We start from the raw sequence: 21948 nt of genomic DNA on the forward strand, positions 1-21948 counted from the left end.
ACAAGGCTGGCTTAATGCAAAAAACACAAAACAATAAATGTTGGAGAGGCTCTGGAGAGACTGGAACACTTCTACACTGCTGGTGGGAATGTCAAATGGTAAAACCACTTTGGAAATCGATTTGGTGCTTCCTTAAAAAGCTTGAAATAGAACTACCATATGATCCAGCAATCCCACTCCTTGGAATACATCCAAGAGAAATAAGAGCCTTTACACGAACAGATATATGCACACCCATGTTCATTGCAGCACTGTTTACAATAGCAAAAAGATGGAAGCAACCAAGGTGCCCATCAATGGATGAATGGATAAATTATGGTATATTCACACAATGGAATACTATGCATCAATGAAGAACAGTGATGAATCAGTGAATCATTTCATATCATGGAGGAATCTGGAAAGCATTATGCCGAGTGAAATTAGTCAGTTGCAAAAGGACAAATATTGTATAAGACCACTATTATAAGAACTCAAGAAATAGTTTAAACAGAGAAGAAAATATTCTTTGATAGTTACAAGAGGGGGGAGGGAGGGATGGTGGGAGAAGGGTATTCACTAATTAGATTATGGATAAGACCTACTTTAGGTGACGGGAAAGACAACACATAATACAGGCGAGGTCAGCACAACTGGACTAAACTAAAAGCAGAGAAGTTTCCGGAATAAACTGAATGCTTCGAAGGCCAGTGTAGCAGGGGTGGGGGTTTGGGGACCATGGTTTTGGGGGATATCTAAATCAATTGGCATAATAATATCTATTAAGAAAAACATTCCGCATCCCACCTTGGAGAGAGGCGTCTGGGGTCTTGAACGCTAGGAAGCAGCCATCTAAGATGCATCAATTGGTCTCAACCCACCCGGATCAAAGGAGAATGAAGAACACCAAGGACACGAGGTAATTACGAGCCCAAGAGACAGAAAGGGCCACATAAACCAGAGACTACATCATCCTGAGACCAGAAGAACTAGATGGTGCCTGGCTACAGCCGATGACTGCCCTAACAGGGAACACAACAGAGAACTCCTGAGGGAGGAGGAGAGCAGTGGGATGCAGACCCCAAAATTCTTGTAAAACAACCAGACTTAATGGTCTGACTGAGACTAGAAGGACCCCGGTGGTCATGGCCCCCAGACCTTCTGTTGACCCAGGACAGGAACCATTCACCAAAGCCAACTCTTCAGACGGGGATTGGACTGGACAATGGGTTGGAGAGGGATGCTGGTGAGGAGCGAGCTTCTTGGACCAGGCGGACACTTGAGACTATGCTGGCATCTCCTGCCTGGAGGGGAGATGAGAAGGTAGAGAGGGTTAGAAGCTGGCAAAGCGGACACAAAGAGAGAGAGTGGACGGAGGGAGCGGGCTGTCTCATTAGGGGGAAAGCAATTGGGAGTGTGTAACACGGTGTATGTAAGTTTTTGTGTGAGAGACTGACTTGATTTGTAAACTTTCACTGAAAGCACAATAAAAAAAAATCTTAATAGTAGTTGAAAAACGAACTTCATTGTTTAAAGAAATTATGGAGAGGATTCCTATGCTAGTTATAAGGAGTAACTGGCACTGACCTAACCGTAGTAACATAAAGAGCTATAAAACTTCACAAGACATATAAAATAACTATTGTGAGATGCTGGGCAATAAGCAGCATATGTTTGTGATCCCTGAGAAAAGGAAAACAAATAATATGGCTGTTATGGATTGAACTGTGTCCCCCCAAAATGTGTGTCAACTTGGTTAAGCCATGATTCCCGGTATTGTGTGACTGTCCACCATTTTGCCATCTGATGCGATTTTCTTATGTGTTGTAAATCCCACCTCTATGATGTTAATAAGGCAGAATTAGAGTCAGTTATGTCAATGATCAGGTTTCAATCCACAAGATTAGGTTGTATCTTGAGTCAATCTTTTTTGAGACAAAAAAGGGAGAAGGTGACAGGTGGACCTCCTATCACCAAGAAAGCAGAGCTAGGAGCAGAGCGCATGCTTTGGATCTGGGGTCCCTGTACCTGAGAAGCTTCTAGACCAGGGGAAGTTTGATGACAAGGGCCTTCTCCAAGAGAAGAGAGAGAAAGCCTTCCCCTGGAGCTGGCACCCTGAATGAAGACTTCTAGCCTCCTAGACTATGAGAGGCTAAATTTCTGTTTGTTAAGGCCATCTACTTGAGGTATTTCTGTTGTAGCAGTGCTAGGTAATTAAGACAATGAGCCACATATCCCCCTGGACTTTCTGTCTGGGAGAATTTTTTGGACTGTGGCAAAGAGAGAGGAATCTCAAACACAGCATGGAGGTCTCAATGAATAGAGATTAAATTCAAAACTACTAAACTGGCTGAAAATTGTGGTACAAGGTAACAGAGAAAAGGGAACTGTGCAGAGAAGAACATCCAGAAATTTGCGTGAGGGGTCCCCTCAAGTCTGTGGCTGGGTACTGTCTCTGTTGCACATGCATTTGGGTGAGACTGCATGGTTGAGCTTAAAGCAACTACTGGGGAAGAACAAGTAGCAAGGAAAGTGTGACGTGAAGAACTACAAAAGCTCATATATAAATTCAAATAAGACAGAGTGGTGAATCTTCTTAGATACCCTACATACCCCAGAAAGGTGACACTTTAGGAATAGGGCTAATCTAGCATTAAAGGGCTCAGGTAAAATTCAACATTATTATTAGATATGACAACCAAATCATAATACACAAAAGCAAAAAATTGAAATTCGATTTTCTCAACCTTAAATTTTTGCTGTCTGAAAGACACCGTTAAGAGAATAAAATGTGGCGATGGGAAAACGTGGTGATGGGACATCAATTAAGAGTAAGGGTTATACAACTTGACTATTGTAACCAATATCACTAATTGTACACCAGAAAAGGGACAAAATGGTAATTGTTGTCAGGTATAATTTTACAACAGAAACAAACAAAAAAAAGGATGCAGTTGCTGAAACCACTTAGGTATAACCAAACACCTCACGGGATTAGTTCTCTTGTTTTGAAGACTTAGAGTCATGGCTTCACGGGACTCTCCAACCAATTGGCCTAACACTGTCTTTAGAATTTCTGTTCTACTTCTCAGTTCAGTGAGTAGGGCCTTGGGCCTCAAAAGCTTGCAAGAACCATCCAAGATACAATTGGTCTCTGTTCACCTGGAGCAGGAGAAGAAGGAGACCCAGGAAATGGAGAATAAAATGCACTGCAGGTGCATTTGCCTCCATGAACTACTGCCTCCTTTGCCATAAGACCAAAAGAACCAGATGGTGCCCAGTTCTCATTCTGATGAAGGGCTCAATAGGTAAGCCCCGATCAAAAGGGGGTAAATTTTGGAACAGAAGTTCAAATTTGTTATGGAATCTCACTGAACCTGGAGGAACCCCCAAATTTCTTGCCCTGAGAAAATATTGGAAAATTGAATTGAAACTATCCTGAGTCATCTTCAAACTAAACAACAGTTTAGCTAAATTAGTAAAGAATGTTCACCTTGAGCACTGCACTCTATATCAGATCATATGGACAATAGTAACTCTAAGGTATAGATGACTTTATGTGACAGTGAGTCTGAGTCAATGGTGATGAAACAATATGGGGAGAGAGAGTGAGAACAGTGACACAACATGAAAAATGTAGCCAGTGTCATTGAACTGTACATGTAGAAATTGTTCAATGGGCTTACAGTCTGCTGTGTATATTTCATCAAAAATAAAATAACTATTTTTTTAAAAGAGGATAAAATGACAAACCACACTGAGAGAAAATATTTGTAAAGCATATGTTTGTCAAAGGACTTATATCCAAAAGATAAAATCAATTCTCAAAAACTAATGGTAAGTTAATGGGGGAGGAACAATTCAGATAAGGAGGGTGAGAATGGTTGTACAACTTGAAGAATGTAATCAATGTCACTGAATTGTACATGTACAGATTGTTGAATTGGTATATGTTCTGCTGTGTATATTCTCAACAACAACAAAAAATAAAGTATATTAAAAAACCCTCAATGATAGGAAAAGAAACAACCAAAATAGGCAAAAGATGTTGTTGTTAAACAGATTAACCTGAGGTGTTTAAAATATTGCTGTCAGGTATTCATATAATATGTGACATCTGAAATCATAAGTTTAGAACTTTATAAGAATTGCTCAAAAATATGCTTTATCTCAAGTATCAATAAACAACTTTTGAAGCTTTCTCTTGTGGGGAAATATAGAATTGGTTATATTAGCCATTGCCAAAATTACCATCTTGATTATCACCATAAATGGCATGTTCATCAATGTAATGATAATAACAATAATAGTTACTACCTATTGAACATCAGCTATACACCAGTAATTAACTGTACTAGGTATTCACATGTAGTATTCCCATTCTGAATAACAACTGTTTGATGCCATTTTTCAGGTGAGTAATTTGAGGCCCAGAAAGGTGCAGTATATTCTTCAAGATCTGTTAAGTGGTAGAGACAATATCTGAATCCAAATCCATCTTATTCAAAGTTTATGATCTGTCCTCCAAGTCATGAAGATAGTTTTGCAGTTTTGCTTCACAGAGATAGAAAATCAGGATATATATATATTAGTGTATTATACATACTAGGAAATTTTTTTTTTTTTTTTAGGAAACCCTAGTGGCATAGTAGTTAAGAGCTACGGCTACTAACCAAAAGGTTGGCAGTTCAAATCCGTCAGGCGCTCCTTGGAAACCTATGAGGCAGTTCTACCCTGTCCTTTAGGGTTGCTGTGAGTTGGAATCAACTCAATCGCAATAGGTTTGGTTATATGTATAATTATATATATATATAATTAATAAAGCTGAAAAGTGAACACAAGTTGTTTCAGAAATAATTACAAATTCAGGCATATGGTAATTAGATTCCCCTGAGAAAGGGTAAAACAGTTATTCTAGTAGCAAGTAATAGCTATGGTAAATAAATAATCAACGTACTTGTCTTAGTTATGCAGTGCTGCTGTAACAGAAATACCACAAGTGGATGGATTAACAAAGAGAAATTTATTCTCATTTTAGGAGGCTAGAAGTCCAAATTCAGGGTGCCAGCTCCAGGGGAAGGGTTCTCTCTCTGTCAGCTCTAGGAATAGGTCCTTGTCATCAATCTTCCCCTGGTCTAGGAGCTTCTCAGTGCAGGAGCCCCAGGTTCAAAGGATGCGCTTTGCTCCTGGCACTTTTTTTCTTGGTGGCAAGAGGTATCTCTCCTCTCTGCTGAATAATCTCTTTTATATCTGAAAAGAGACTGACTCCAGATACAACGCTATTCTGTAGATTGTGCCCTGCCTCATTAACATAGCTGTCTCTAATTCTTCCTCATTAACATCATAGATGTTAGTATTTACAACACATAGGATAATCACATCAAATCACAAAATGGTGGACAACTATACAATACTGGGAATCATGGCCCAGCCAAGTTGATACACATTTAGGGGGGGATACAATTCAATCCATAACATTTACTATACAGTAATGTACTCCACATATAAGAATACTTGAGGGGGTGGGGGCAAGATGGCAGAATACTCAGACGCTTCTGGCGATCCCTCTTACAACAGACATGAAAAAATGAGTGAAATGATTATATTTAAGACAAGCTAGGAGCAAACCAATCAGTACCCCCTTGTTCTGTCCGAACAACTGCCTCTTGATCTATGTAAAGGTTCCTCATGAGCACAATTAAGTGTTCTGGAACTCCCATTCTTCCCAATGTTATCCATAATTTGTTATGATCCACACAGTCAAATGCCTTTGCATAGTCAATAAAACACAGGTAAACATCTTTCTGGCATTCTCTGCTTTCAGCCAGGATCCATCTGACATCAGCAGTGATATCCCTGGTTCCACATCCTCTTCTGAAATCAGCCTGAATTTCTAGCAGTTCCCTGTCGAAATACTGCTGCAGCCGTTTTTGAATGATCTTCAGCAAAATTTTGCTTGTGTGTGATATTAATCATATTGTGCTATAATTTCCACATTCGATTGGATCACCTTTTTGGGAATAGGCATAAATATGGATCTCTTCCAGTCAGTTGGCCAGGAAGCTGTCTTCCATTTTTCTTGGCATAGATCAGTGAGCACCTCCAGCACTGCATCCGTTTGTTGAAACATCTCAATTGATATTCCGTCAGTTCCTGGAGCCTTGTTTTTCACCAATGCCTTCAGAGCAGCTTGGACTTCTTCCTTCAGTACCATCGGTTCCTGATCATATGCCACCTCTTGAAATGGTTGAATATCGACTAATTCTTTTTGGTATAAAGACTCTGTGTATTCCTTCCATCTTCTTTTGATGCGTCCTGCATCATTTAATATTTTCTCCATGGAATCCTTCACTATTGCAACTCGAGGCTTGAATTTTTTCTTCAGTTCTTTCAGCTTGAGAAATGCCGAGCGTGCTCTTCCCTTTTGGTTTTCCATCTCCAGCCCTTTGCACATGTCATTATAATACTTTACTTTGTCTTCTGGAGAGGCCCTTTGAAATCTTCTGTTCAGCTCTTTTACTTCATCAATTCTTCCTTTTGCTTTAGCTGCTCGACGCTCAAGAGCAAGTTTCAGAGTCTCCTCTGACATCCATTTTGGTCTTTTCTTTCTTTCCGGTCTTTTCAATGACCTCTTGCTTTCTTCATGTATGATGTCCTTGATGTCATTCCACAACTCATCTAGTCTTCGGTCACTAGTGTTCAATGCATCAAATCTATTTTTCAGATGGTCTCTAAATTCAGGTGGGATATACTCAAGGTCATATTTTGGCTCTCGTGGACTTGCTCTGATTTTCTTCAGTTTCAGCTTGAACTTGCAAAGGAACAATTGATGGTCTGTTCCACAGTCAGCCCCCGGCCTTGTTCTGACTGATGATATCGAGCTTTTCCATCATCTCTTTCCACAGATGTGGTCAATGTGATTTCTGTGTGTTCCATCTGGCGAGGTCCATGTGTATAGTCGCCATTTATGTTGGTGAAAGAAGGTATTTGCAATGAAGAAGTCATTGGTCTTGCAAAATTCTATCATTCAATCTCTGGCATTGTTTCTATCACCAAGGCCATATTTTCCAACTACTGATCCTTCTTCTTTGTTTCCAATTTTCGCATTCCAATCGCCAGTAATTATCAATGCATCTTGACTGCGTGTTTGATCAATTTCAGACTGCAGCAGCTGATAAAAATATTCTATTTCTTCATCTTTGGCCCTAGTGGTTGGTGTGTACATTTGAATAATAGCCATATTAACTGGTCTTCCTTGTAGGCATATGGATATTGTCCTATCACTGACAGCATTGTACTTCAGGAGAGATCTTGAAATGTTCTTTTTGACGATGAATGCAACACCATTCCTCTTGGAGTTGTCATCCCTAGCACAGTGGACTATATGATCGTCTGATTCAAAATGGCCAATACCAGTCCATTTCAGCTCACTAATGCCTAGGATATCGATATTTATGTGTTCCATTTCATTTTTGATGATTTCCAATTTTCCTAGATTCATACTTTGTACATTCCAGGTTCCGATTATTAACGTATGTTTGGAGCTCTTTCTTCTCATTTTGAGCCGTGCCACATCAGCGAACGAAGGTCCCGAGAGCCTTAATCCATCCGCGTCATTAAGGCCGACTCTACTTTGAGGAGGCAGCTCTTCCCCAGTCATCTTTTGAGTGCCTTCCAACCTGGGGGGCTCATCTTCCAGCACTATAGCAGACAATGTTCCGCTGCTATTCATAAGGTTTTCACTGGCTAATGCTTTTCAGAAGTAGACTGCTGGGTCCTTCTTCCTAGTCTGTCTTAGTCTGGAAGCTCAGCTGAATCCTGTCCTCCATGGGTGACCCTGCTGGTATCTGAACACCCATGGCATAGCTTCTAGCATCACAGCAACACGCAAGCCCTCACAGTACGACAAACTGACAGGCACGTGGGGGAAGAAGGAGTATATAGCAAGGTGTATATAAATTTTTGTATGACAGACTGACTTGATTTCTCAACTGAAAGCACAATAAAAATTAAAAAAAAATACTGGAGTAAATTACACTATTACTGTTGGATATTAACAACTTTTAAAGGGATGTTAAAACTGGAAAACATGCTTTAAAAATATACCTTCATTAAGCAGAACAACCTAAGTATTGAAGAATAAAGTCAAATCTAGAAGGAATCATTGAAATTTCATGAGCTTCAGTGCACTACAATTGCTATTTTAACATTATCAGAAAAATGTGTCTGTATATGTAAATTCCCAATACACATATTTTTGTTTAATTTGCATAAGCTCTCAGGGCATTACTGAGGACAAATATGTAACATTCAGCATATTCTGAGCTGTAGGGTTTGAAGTATTATCAAAAGGATTTTTCAGCTCTAAATATGAGCAACGTATTTTCAAATAGACAAATAAAACTTTAGAGCCATATGCTAGATGGAGAAACACTATAATAAACTGTATTAAGACCATGCCAAATAAACAAGTTCATAAATAAAAAAATATAATTAATTGTTATGGCTTTCTTAAAGAAAAATATATTATTGAAATTATTTTAAGCCTTAATCAAGTGGGGGGAAGGGGGTGCAGGAGACAACAAACACAGTTTTCTTTAGGGTACTAGTGAAAATCCACTGTAGCTAGGGGAAAGGAACAGATTAAAGAAATTATATATAAAAATTATATATATTAAATATATATCCATCCATCCTAGGGAAGGGGCAGAAAAGAGTTCTTGGTCAGAGCTACAGCTGGAGGAGGAGTAGGAAGCCTGAAAAGGCCAGATTCCTGAGTCCTAGGGATACCCAGCCTGCCTAAGACTGAGGCTTAATCAGAATAACAAAAAACTCTTCCCAACACCTCCAACCACTGCCAGGCCAACAAACATCGAGTAACAAATAATAACAGAATATTGTTGATGAGAGAACAGGAGGGATAAGAAAGTAGAAAGACATCCTTTAGGAGGTGCAGCCCAAAGAGAGTACCTAAAACTGAGGGTGGAGCAGGTTTTAAAACAAAACACTGGTAAACCAGTGCCACGTGTAGCATAAGATATAGCTATAAACATTTGAAGCTTGTGGTAACCATAGCAACAACAAACCTAAACATAGCTCAACTCCTAATTATATTAACCTAAACTTCTTAACCAAGGTCCTAGCAGAAGGAAATACAAGCCTATTTCCAGGCACAAAACTTCTTTTTACTTCAATATCTATTGTCCTACACATTTTTTGGCTTTCAACAAAAAATTACAAGACATATTAAAGATAAGGAAATCTCAAAGAGATTCTGTAGTTTGTGTCCCAAATCCGTCAGTAGAGGCAATAGGGAAGAGATTCCAGCAGTCTTGTGTCCTAAAATCCATACATCAGGTGGCGAGAAGAGTGGAGTGCTGTTTATAGCCTGGAGGCAGAATATTTCCTAGGGAAAACTTTCATTTTGCTCTTAAGACCTTCAACTGATTAGATGAGCCCCACCTACATTATGGAGGGTAATCTACTTAATGCCAACTGATTTAATCAGATGTAATTATTTCATAACAGCAACTAGACTAGTGTTTGACCAAACAACTGGGCACTATAGCCTAGCCAAGTTGACACCTAAAATTAACCATCAGTTAGGCATGCTAATCCACTCTTTATGAGTTAGGGACTAGTTTCTCACTATATTATTCTGAATGCATATTTCTTCCTTGCATTCTCCTGCCATGTAGCCATCTTCCCAGTTTCACGGTATCTGGAGAGTCAGTGAATGGATACCAATTTATGAGGCCTGTCTTAAAAGCACTCACATCATAGACAGTGTCTGTTACACATTCCCCTCTCTTCCATACTTCCTACCCACAGTTAGTGTAATTCAATTCATTTAAATGGATAGTTTTGTTTGCTTGCTTATTTGTTTTGAGCATGTTGGTAAATGGTTTGATAGTGTGGGGACATAGCAGAGAAACTATGGTGAGAGTCTATCTTCTTCTTGTTTGTCCTTTAGGGAACACCATTTACGGCTGTTTGTTCTTGGTGCTCATTCCCACCCCCCCCCCCATTAAATGGAGACGTTGCACTGCAGTTAATAAATTAGTAATTGTTTCAATCTCTCAATTTGGGGACAGCCTTTATAACGTAGTCACACACAGACTCATGCCAAGAGGATGAGGTCATGTTGCTTGAACATATTTATTCTGTTACTCAAGTCTTTTCCTTCCTCAGCGAGGGAATCCAAGTCATTTGGCTCTTGTCCTACTCTACCCTGTTTGGTTGTTGATTTTTTTATGCTACGTGTCATCTTACCAACGAGGCTGTAAAGTTTTTAAGGGTAATGAACAGGCATTATGCTTTTCTACTAATGATCACTTGATAAATGTTTGACAGTGAAGATCGTGGTTTATCCTCTGCAATGATAATAAATACAACTCTGAACATTTATTAAATGCTTTCACATTCTAGATACATAGATGCATGACTTCACTTCAGCCTCAAAATAAGTCGATGAGGTTATTATCCACCTTTTACAGATAAGGAAACTGAAGCTTAGAGAGTTAGATTAGCTGCCCAAGGTCACCTAGCCATAGACAGGATTGAAACCTAACTCTGACTGACTGCAAAGCCCTGCTCATTGTCCTATCAAGTGGTTTACAAATCTGTTTTCTGCCACAGGACCGTTTTTAAAGAAAAAGTATTATCTAAAACATTAAAGCACAGTTTATAAAGACAAAAGCAGAACTGCTCTGTTGAAGCAGGGAGTTAATCCCCCTCTTAGTTCTCACAGTGACCTATATGACACAGTCATGGATTCATGAGGGCTCTGTAGTATAAAGGTGGAAAACCCTTACACTATTCCTTGCTGCCTCTTCAGTCTGACCGTTTCCTATTTGGATGGGGAAGAGATTGCACTGAAATGACGAAATCACATCTTATTCTTGTCACACTTTCCTTAACAAGAGAGAAGAATTTTTTATGAAATAGTTTCTATGCAACTGCTTCAGCCAAGTGCTGTGGGTAGCTCATAATAATTTCAATAGCAATGCAAGTTTTGTTTCCATTAGCAGGGGTTTTGAGAAAAAAACATATTTGCATTTCTTATAACCCAGTGCGGTTGAGTCAATTCCGACTCATAGCGACCCTATAGGATGGAGTAGAACTGCCCCATAGAGTTTCCAAGGAGCGTCTGGAGGATTCGAACTGCCGACCCTTTGGTTAGCAGCCGTAGCACTTAACCACTGCGTTAGTAATGAGGAATACCTGGAGAAACAATTGAAAAATGGTAATTCCCTGCAAATGAAATTTAGCTGATTGCAAAGAGGTAGTGCAGCCAGAGGAAAAGCCTATATACCCAAACAAGCTGGTTTACAAAGGAAAACCATCAAACCAACTTGCTCCCATTTTCAGGCGATAAGAATGGAGTGCACTCTACGATATGTGTCTGACACTGGATCTGTCCAGGGTAGGTATCGGTCACTTTGAGGTTAATCTGAAGCAAAGATAGTAAGCCATGAGCCAGATGTCAAAGTTGTGGGCTGGAGCTCCTGGAACCACAGCAGAGCAGGGAACAGCATAGAAAGGTGTGGGGATGGAGCAGGGGTTGGTTATTGGCAAGGAAGGTACACCATGGTATTAAAGGGCTAATTTGAGCCCAGCGTCTAATCATATTTATCTTATGTTGTTGTTGAGTTGTTAGGTGCCGTCAAGTTGGTTCTGACTCATAGTGACCCTACGTATAACAGAACGAAACATTCCCCAGTCTTTAGGGTTTTCTGAAATGTCATTTTAAATCATGGTATTATGTATGCACAAATATCCATAAAAAGATCCCTCACTGTGACCCACTAGTGCATCTTCAGCAGACTCTCCTCACTCCTGTTAATTCTCTTCATGATACACAAATGCTTTGCAGAAAAACATCATTATGACTTGGGTAAAAAGATTCTGAGAAAATGATGACTAAAATGAATAGAAGTCATGAACAGTTATATAAAAGAAGAAAGGTATGCCAACCTTATGATTGTGAAGACTAACTGAACTGTATGATCACAAACAAGTCTCTAAGCAACTGAGCCTCAGCCTTCTTTTTAAAAAATGGAGGCGTTTTGATGAGCACAAGAGGGTTATCAGACACAAACACTGACTCTTAAAGCCTCCATTGGTGCTAGCATACTGTTATTTTTACCCTTATTCTGTAGGTTACAAGTCTCCTGGTCAAGCCCAAAATCAATGGTGCAGAGGAGTATATTCCAGTCACACTGAAGCCCTGGCAAGAGTTTGAAGGGAATAATTATAACAGCTATTGTCTACCACACCTCCCTTAAGAGATAACCATAGTTAGCATGTTCTTGTATATCTCTCATACTTTGCATATTTGAACTGAATTTAGATGGACAAATAGACATTAGCAGTGCTATAAATGTCTTGACTTTTCATCTATAAATACAGAACCTCTCTTCAAAGGACTTTACAACTCAACCAAAAGATCCACACATTCCATCCTTCTATCCTAAATATTATACATTCACATGAAATTCAGAGATCTTTTTTTGTATTTTTTACAGCAGTATTTTTTTTTTCTCTTCAAGTTTATTTACAAACCTGATTTATCTTAAGCCTGGAATATCTTAAAGGAGAGGGAAGTTCAAGTTAATAAGTAACTATTTCCACCATTCTGTTTCGTTAATTATATTCAGTTCACTATTTGAAAAAAAGTCATTTATCTACCTAATTATTTCTACATCAGCACACCACACGTATTGTAGAACTTAGTGGCAGAGAAATTCATTTGGATTAACAATGCCAAACTTGAATATATTTCTGGCATTGTAATAATAATGAGTGCACATGAGAGACAAATTTGCAATATTCTCTTGGTGTTTCATGTAGAACAATACACCCTAAAGAAATGTATTCTTTATACAAATACTAAATGAGGAAGGGGGAGCCTTGTGAAAGAAATTAATGACTTATTTGCCAATCCCTTCTTGAAAATATTTTTACAAAGGGCTATTGCTATCATCATTTTTCTTATTTTTAAAGGCCATACTGGACGCCAAACAAGACTCATATCCTATTAGGATAGGCCCGGAAAGCATCTCAAGGCAAATACCAACGCATCCTCTTCAAAATTCCTACGTAGTAGGTTTTTTATAGAGAATAATACACATCCCAGGGATGAGAGAGTGGGAAAATGGAGGCATTGATCATTCCAACCTTGCTGAGGTGTGGATTTACTGTCCAGAATGTGCCATTACAAACAATAATCGCCTCCTACTAATTAGCTATATGACCGTGGGCCAGTCGCTTTATCTCCCTGGACCTCAGTTTCCTCATCCTGGCTTTGAACTCAAAACACCTGACAACTATATAAAGTAATCTTTCTAAGCCTTAGTTTCCATTTCTATGCAATAAAAATAGTACTAGCATCTCCATCATGCAACTGCTGTGAAGACGACACTAAATGAAACGGTGTATGGGAAAACACTGTAAGCTACACAGCACTACATTAATGCTAAAAGGAACATCTATCCAGCTTATCTTAAAAGGCTGTGAGAAAAATGTGAGCTAATTTATGTCAGTGAATGAATGAATGAGTAGGTGATAGCAAAGCTCACTTTTCCTACACCTTTTATCCTCAGTTGTCCCTTTATCATGGCACTTGCTAAGTTCTGCCATACACCGCAGTATTTATGCTTCTGTCTCGCCCACTAGATTTCGGGCACTTGAAGGATTTAAGCCGATTTTTATCTACCTCTTTGCTTCCTGTAATGCCTGTGGACATATAGCAGATGCTCAGTAGGTTGGATTATGATGAGCCAGACACTGTTCTAAGGACTTCACATATATTAATTCTTTTAGTCTTCAAATGTTCAAGCGAGAATGATGAAAGCTAGGTAAATTTGGTGACAGTGAGGATGGAATATAATGATGAATTTAAGAGAACGAGTAAGCAGGCCTTTTAAATTTTTTTTTTATCTGCTATGAAATTCAAGGCAATGGCTGGGGTAATACTTTATTCAAGAGCTCTCTGAAAATTTATGTTCTTTGAGAATTTTATCCTCTGTCCTCCATGATTTTATCCTCTGTCCTCCATGATTTTATCCTCTGTCCTCCATGATATGCTTCCACCTTACCAAACAAAACACAGGCCGCACGTCCCTTTGGCCTCTGATTTGAAATTTAATGCTACTCAGTCTCTAGAGAAGTTCTGTGTTAAGATAAAATATGTCCCTGTTTCATGTGTTAGTGAACCTTGGACAAATAATTCTCTCTCCATATATTCCCAAACTATAAGAAATTATAATATCTATTTCCCTCTTAGGACAAAACACAAACAAGTCATGGGCATATTAGTGACTTCCTTGGAGCGAACTACTATATAAAGTGTGTCTATTTTTTTTTTTTTATCTATTATATGGTGTTCACATCAGCAGAAACTCTGGTTCTTGCATGTCCTTGATAGAAGGAAATGCATATTTTTAGATTGCAAGTGAAAATCTGAACATTAAAGGATAATCAGACAGAAAGAAATAAAAAAGAATTCAGCATGTTATCAAGAGTTTGAATAGCTACTTAAAATCCATTTTTTAAATTATCAGTAGAACAATAGATCCCATGGATCCTGTGAGAGGAAAGTATGCTTGCTATTCCAAAGTTTGGGGATCTAGGATAAGTTTTCACTATAGACCTGGAGGGGAAGTTGCTTATGACACAGTCCCTGAGTTGGCAGCCACAGATGGAATGACTCAGTTTTCCTCACTTATTCCCTACCATGGGATTACTATGTACCTTGGAGAAGAACCATGGTAGCAACAACCAGCTTAAAAATACATAAACTTTAGCCTCAGAATCTCCTAAAAGCTGAAACTCCTAGAACAGTAGTCTTTTCATTATACTATGTACCTGGTTTTGGCAAAACTCCAGGGCTCCAAGCCAATGACTGTTCGATCTGTTTGCTTTGCCTTGATTGTATGTACATTACATCCAAATAATTGACTGAAAATTTGAAAAATTCAGACAAACTTGTTACTTATCATTAAATAGATAGCCAAAACTCCCTGGCCATTTTACTGAAGTCAACCCATTGGTTAGTACTTTTTGCTGATATTTCCTTGATTATTGCATACAAAAATCCAGTTGAGAATCACAGGGTAGCATAACTACAATGGCAGCCCACTAATATTGGGACAACTGTCATAAACAGAGTGCAAAGAATATGAAGGATTGCTCATATTTTTCAGTTGTATTTGAACAGAACTGGTATTAAATATTTTTTCACTCATAATGGCCCAACTTTGTTATTAACAACTATTCTTATTCCCTTATACATTATTTATAGAGCAGTGGATAACCTCTGATTTGCCTTACAAAATATGAAATAAATTTAAATAAATTCAAATTCTGAAAATCTTGGAATAGAAGTTAAACTCTGGATACATGAAGTGCGACTAAAAAATAAGGTGATTGATTTTTTAATGTACAGACTTGAACTCATCCATCCAAATAAATGTCATCCCTTCTAAGTAGACCACATGGGAGGGCATAAAGTTATTTCAGTGAGGAAGCTACTGCTCAAATAGTTTGTGAAGCTCCGTTCTTGGAGCTATCTCTGGATCCTATGTCTCATGCATGCATTTACTCATGAAACATTAATTTAGTATCTTCTATTATTTTTCATATGTACCAGTCATCATTTTTTCTTACTCTCATCATTTATAGGTGGATATAACTTTAAAAAAAAACTAAAGAATGTAACTTGGAATTACAGTAATTAATGAGAGATTGACAAATACTTTGGCCTAAAACAAGGTATGATAATTAGTAAAAATAAGTTTCTCAAGTGACTTTCGGCGGGCTACCAATAAACTTACAAATGATGAATTTCAAACCTACCCTGAGTGCTGGAGATAGTATTTAGATAAGTGTACATCTTACTTTGAAGCTTACTTTGAAGCAACACCATCCCTAGATGTCTAAGAGTTAGCGTATGTTAAAATTAGTATCTTTGATTTGGAATCACAGAAAGAATGTGTAAATCATAATATGTGTACATATGAGGTTTACATAATTTTATGTCTTCTGATTATATTTTACAGGGCTTTTGTTTTATAAAACTAAACCAATGTCTATCATTTCTGTCTTCTGGTCTATTCATGTTAATGTAAACCAAATCCTAGAGATTTTCATCACAGTTGTAATGCAAGGTACAATCATTTGTTGAAGACTTTCTGTCCTGTAAAATCCTTGCAAAGGGTATCCCTGCCAACTAAGACTATGGCCTTTCCAAACCAAACCAATGTGATAGGGAAAGCTTCAGAATTATGCCTCTAAATTCACAAATTTAGGATTGATGCTTCATTCTTGAAGTATATAATATTCTTAACAGGAGTACCTTGTTTTATTGCTAGTATCTACCACCAATTGGTTATTTTTGCTGGGTACTGTCATGGATTGAATTACGCCCACCCCAAAATGTGTGTATCAACTTGGTTAGGCCATGATTCCCAGTATTGTGTGGTTGTCCTTCATTTTGTGATTCTAGTTTTATGTTAGGATTAGGGTGGGATTGTAACACCACCCTTACCCAGGTCACATCCCTGATCCAACGTAAAGGGAGTTTCCCTGGGATGTGGCCGGCACCACCTTTTCTCTCTTAAGAGATAAAAGGAAAGGGAAGCAAACAGAGAGTTGGGGACCTCATACCACCAAGAAAGCAGCACCAGGAGCAGAGTGCGTCCTTTGGACATGGGGTCCCTGTGCCTGAGAAACTCCTTGACCAGGGGAAGATTGAGGACAAAGACCTTCCTCCAGAGCCAACAGAGAAAGAAAGTCTTCCCCTGGAGCCAACGCCCTATTTCTGTGAGGAAATAAACTTTTCTTTGTTAAAGCCATCCACTTCTGTTATTTTTGTTATAGCAGCACTAGATAACTAAGACAGATACCTCCTCACCATCATGGCCGTTAATCCTCTCTGAAACTTTAAATTATGTTAACATTATCTTTTCCCATGAGCAACTGAAAGATGTACTTTGGTTGTCTTTGATTATATTTTTCTTTTCCACATATCAAATCAATTGTCAATATGTCAACACTAAAACGATTAATGCTGTTTGTTGGAACATCGGGACTATAAATAGTCCTGTTATAATGAGGTGGGTTATAAATATTCTCAGAAGCTGAGCAATGTGGCATATCATTATGGAAAGAAACCCAGCTGATTGATGAAATGAAGCACATTCTCTCAAACATTGAGTGGGGCAGAATGACTGAGGTTGATTTCACTCACAGCTGAAGCTCTGCATTTCCCATTGTCAGAATAAATTTATTCTTTGAAAAACAGTTCCAAAAGTTTGTAGAACATAGATACTCTGTGAGTAAACTGCAGGCGTCTTGTGCTTTTCCTTCTTGTCAATTAGAATAATCTGGCAATAAGACTTTGTAGACTTCTTAGTACAAATAAAAAAGTCCTTCAAATGCTAGAAAAAGGAGAAAAACCCATCACTGAAACATTGTTCTGAAAATGTCTTACCAAATTAAAGAAGAAAGGACTGTGTAGTTGTTAAGTGCATGGGCTCTGGAGCTAGACTGCCTAGGTTTGAAACTTGGTTCTGCCACTAGCTAGTTGTGTGACCTTGGGCAGAGTTATTTCACCTCTCTGTACCTCAGTTTCAGCATCTATAAAATGAGAATAACAGTAACTTTATTACAGGGTTGTTGTGAGGATTACATGAGTTCGTACATGTAAGCACTTATTAAACAGTGCCTGACATGGTGAGTTCTATTATGTCGCCATGAGTTAGAATCAGCTAGACAGAAACTAGGTGGTTGGTGGTTGATTTTTACTAAGTACAGTCGAGAAAGCTATTTTGTTTTTAGCTAAATTAAAAAAATACAAAATTTTCCTCCAATGCCTACTATTGGAAAATGCCCTTCATTTTGTTTTTTCTTGGTAGTAATCTGAGTCATACACATATATTTGAAACAGGAATTATTTTTAAAAATTTAAATGTTAAGTTTGATTAGTTGACCAGCAAAATCTCTTCAAATTCTGGAATTTAATACTACGATTCTTCAAAATGTGCATTTATCAAAATGCCATGTGTACCCCAGGAGAAATTAATCTGTTATTAAAGATAATTACAATAATCAATAAAATTGCCATCTATGAAAATAAGTTCATAAGCTACCTACAAATTATCAGGCACTTTAGCAATTATGTTAAGACAGAGATTGGTTTTTATAATGCAATCAATATAAACTGTGAAGGGACAGTCATGCTCACTGTCCACAAAAAGAAAACCACTGCACAATTAAAACAATTGGCAACTTCTAAATATTTAGGTCTCCTGCGAAGAATTGCCCATCCCGATAATTAAAGCCAAAAAAAAAAAAAAGGCAAAACAAAACTGGATTTATTTTGACATAAAAATACTAAACCATTTCATTCCAGGAAACAAATTAGGACATTTATTTACAGTATATGTACTGACTTAGAAACAATCACATGTGGTACTGCAATTCTATTTCTCAAATCTGTACCCTTCTCTTTACTCCTAAAACCACAAGTAAAAGGATCATTTAACCACTTGGAGAAAGTAGACAGAAATAATGAACAATTGGGTTAAAATTCACAACAGTAGTACTTACTGGCTATATGACCTTGGCAATGAATATTTCTGTGCTTCAGTTAATAGATCTTTCAAATGGGGATAGTAATATTTGTTAAGTATTAATTAATGCATATAAAAAGCTTAGTATTGTGCCTGGCATGACATAATTATTCAATAAGGGTTATGATACAGCTTTGGTGCAAGAGCAGAAGAGTCATGTGATAGCATTTACGTTGAATATTTCTTCATTGGAAAATTAGGGAAAGGGTAAACCAAGGTAGGTAGAAAATTCAGCATCATCGATGAAAAACAATGGCCTGAGAAAAGGCTTTGGTGTGAAGTGAGCAAAGCTCTGACTTCTAACTTCTAGGAGCTGAGAGATGATACCTCATGCATCTTTTATCCTCCACATTGCCTGGTACAAGTAAAATGTTAAATGCTTGTTGAAAGGGTAATTTAAAAAGTGGGTTTGATGGGCATGGAAGTATTGAAGGGGAGTGACACTATATTTGAAGCAGGTGGATTGAGTCGATCATCTCTAAATTGGCAGAATGACTTGTAAGTATGAGGCATACTGGTAAGTACATGACGTACAGCAGTAGTGGACAAAAAGAAACACGGCATCAAGTTCAATTCCCTGAAGGATTAGCAATGTGAAAGCTGCTTTACCTCATGTTCTTCTATCAGTCAATATTTCCTAACCATTTTTCTCCTAAATATATTTTTAATGTGTCCCCTACTCTCTGTTCCTACTCTCAAGGTTTCAGCTTAGGTTTTCATCTCTCACCTAGGTTACTACAAAAGCCTCTTAGCTTGTCCTTCTGCCCTGAACTTTTCATTTTCCACATCATCAATTTTTTTTTGTATAATGTTGAAATTAAGTCATTATCAATTTAAACTAGGTTGTCATAAATTTAGGATGTTAAATGTAATTTCCATGGTAACCATAAAGAAAATATCTAAAAAATATGCTCCAAAGGAAACAAGTTGTCATTAGGTGCTGTGGAGTCGGCTCTGACTCATAGTGACCCTATGCACCACAGAACGAAACACTGCCCAGTCCTGCACCATCCTCAAAACCGTTGTTATGATCGAGGTCATTGTTGCAGCCACTGTGTCAGTCCATCTTGTTGAGGGTCTTCCTGTTTTTCTCAGACCCTTTACTTTATAACGCATGATGTCCTCCTCCAGGGACTGGTCTCTCCCGATAATATGGCCAAAGTATGTGAGACGCCGTCTTGCCATCCTTGCTTCTAAGGAGCATTCTGGCTGTACTTCTTCCAAGACAGATTTGCTCGTTCTTCTGGCAGTCCATGGTATATTCAACATTCTTCACCAACACCATAATTCAAAGGCATCAATTCTTCTTTGATCTTCCTTATTCATCATCTAGCTTTCGCATTCGTATGAGGCAACTGAAAAACACCATGGCTTGGGTCAGGTGTACCTTAGTTTCTAAAGTAACATCTTTGCTTTTTAACACTTTAAAGAGATCTTTTGCAACAGATTTGTCCAGTGCAATATGTCATTTGATTTCCTGATGGCTGCTTCCAGGGGCACTGATAGTGGATCCAAGTAAAATGAAGTCCTTGACAGCATCGATATTTTCTCCATTTATCATAATGTTGTTTATTGGTCCAGTTGTGAGGATTTTTGTTTTCTTTATGTTGAGGTGTAATCCATACTGAAGGCTGTAGCCTTTGATCTTCATCAGTAAGTGCTTCAAGTCCTCTTCATTTTCAGCAAGCAAAGTTGTGTCATCTGCATATCACAGGTTCTTAATGAATCTTCCTTGAATCCTGATGCTGTGTTCTTCATATAGCTCAGCTTTTCGGATTATGTGCTCGACATACAGGTCGAATAGGTATGGCGAAAGGATACAACGCTGACTCACACCTTTCCTGATTTTAAACCATGCACTACCCCCTTATTCTGTTTGAACAACTGCTTCTTGATCTATGTACAGGTTCCTCACGAGCACAATTAAGTGTTCTGGAATTCCCATTCTTTGCAATGTTATCCATAATTTGTTATGATCCACACAGTTGAATGCCTTTGCATAGTCAATAAAACACAGGTAAACATCCTTCTGGTATTCTCTGCTTTCAGCCAGGATCCATCTGTCATCAACAGTTATATCCCTGGTTCCATGTCCTCTTCTGAATCTGACTTGAATTTCTGGCAATTCCCTGTTGAAGTATTGCTGCAGCTGCTTTTGAATGATCTTCAGCAAAATTTTACTTGCGTTTGATATTAAAGATATTGTTCTATAATTTCCACATTCAGTTGTATCACGTGTCTTGGGAATAGGCATAAAATATGGATTTCTTCCAGTCGGCTGGGCAGGTAGCTGTCCTCCAAATTTCTTGGCAAATGAGAAGAGTGAGCAATACGAGCACTGCATCCATTTGTTGAAATGTCTCAATTGGTATTCCGTCAATTCCTAGAGCCTTGTTTTTTGTCAACGTCCTCAGTGCAGCTTGAACTTCTTCCTTCAGTGCCATCGGTTCCTGATCATATGCTATTCCCTGAAATGGTTGAACGTCAACCAATTCTTTTTGGTACAGTGACTCTGTGTGTTCCTTCCATCTCCTTTTGATGCCTCCCACGTCATTCAGTTTTTGCCTATAAAATCCTTCAATATTGCAACTCGAAGCTTGAATTTTTTTCTTGTTCTTTCAGCTTGAGAAATGCTGAGCATGTTCTTCCCTTTTGGTTTTTTAACTCCAGGTCTTTGCACATTTGATTATAATACTTTGTCTTCTCTGGCTATCCTTTCAAATTTTCTGCTCAGCGTTTATCATTTCCTCCTTTTGCTTTAGCTACTCGATGTTCAAGAGCAGCTTTCAGAGTCTCTTCTGGCATCCATTTTGGTCTTTTCTTTCTTTCCTGTCTTTTTAATGACCTCTTGCTTTCTTCATGTGTGATGTCCTTGATGTCATTCCACAACTTGTCTGGTCCAACTGGTCTCTAAAAGAGACCCACTTTAGAACCAAAGATACAGATATGTTGAAAGGATGGGAAAAAAAGTTCCATGGAAATAGTAACCAAAAGATAGCTTGGTTGGTTATATTAATATTAGACAAAATAGAATTAAAGCCAAAATTTGTTATCAGGGAAAAAGAAGGACGTTATGTAATGATATAAAAGGGTCAATTCGACAAGAAGATATAAAAAATTATAAATACATATATACCTAATAACAGAGTCCCTATATAGATGTAGATATAGATGTAGATGTAGCTATAGATATATGAAGGACCCCTGGTGGCATAATGGTTAAGTACGCAACTGCTAACCAAAAGGTCTGCAGTTCAAACCCACCTGTGGCTCCACAGGAGAAAGGACCTAGTGATCTGCGCTCATAAAGGTTATAGCCCAGGGAACCCTACAG

The sequence above is a fragment of the Loxodonta africana genome, chromosome X (genome assembly GCF_030014295.1).
Source record: "Loxodonta africana isolate mLoxAfr1 chromosome X, mLoxAfr1.hap2, whole genome shotgun sequence".
Taxonomy (NCBI): domain Eukaryota; kingdom Metazoa; phylum Chordata; class Mammalia; order Proboscidea; family Elephantidae; genus Loxodonta; species Loxodonta africana.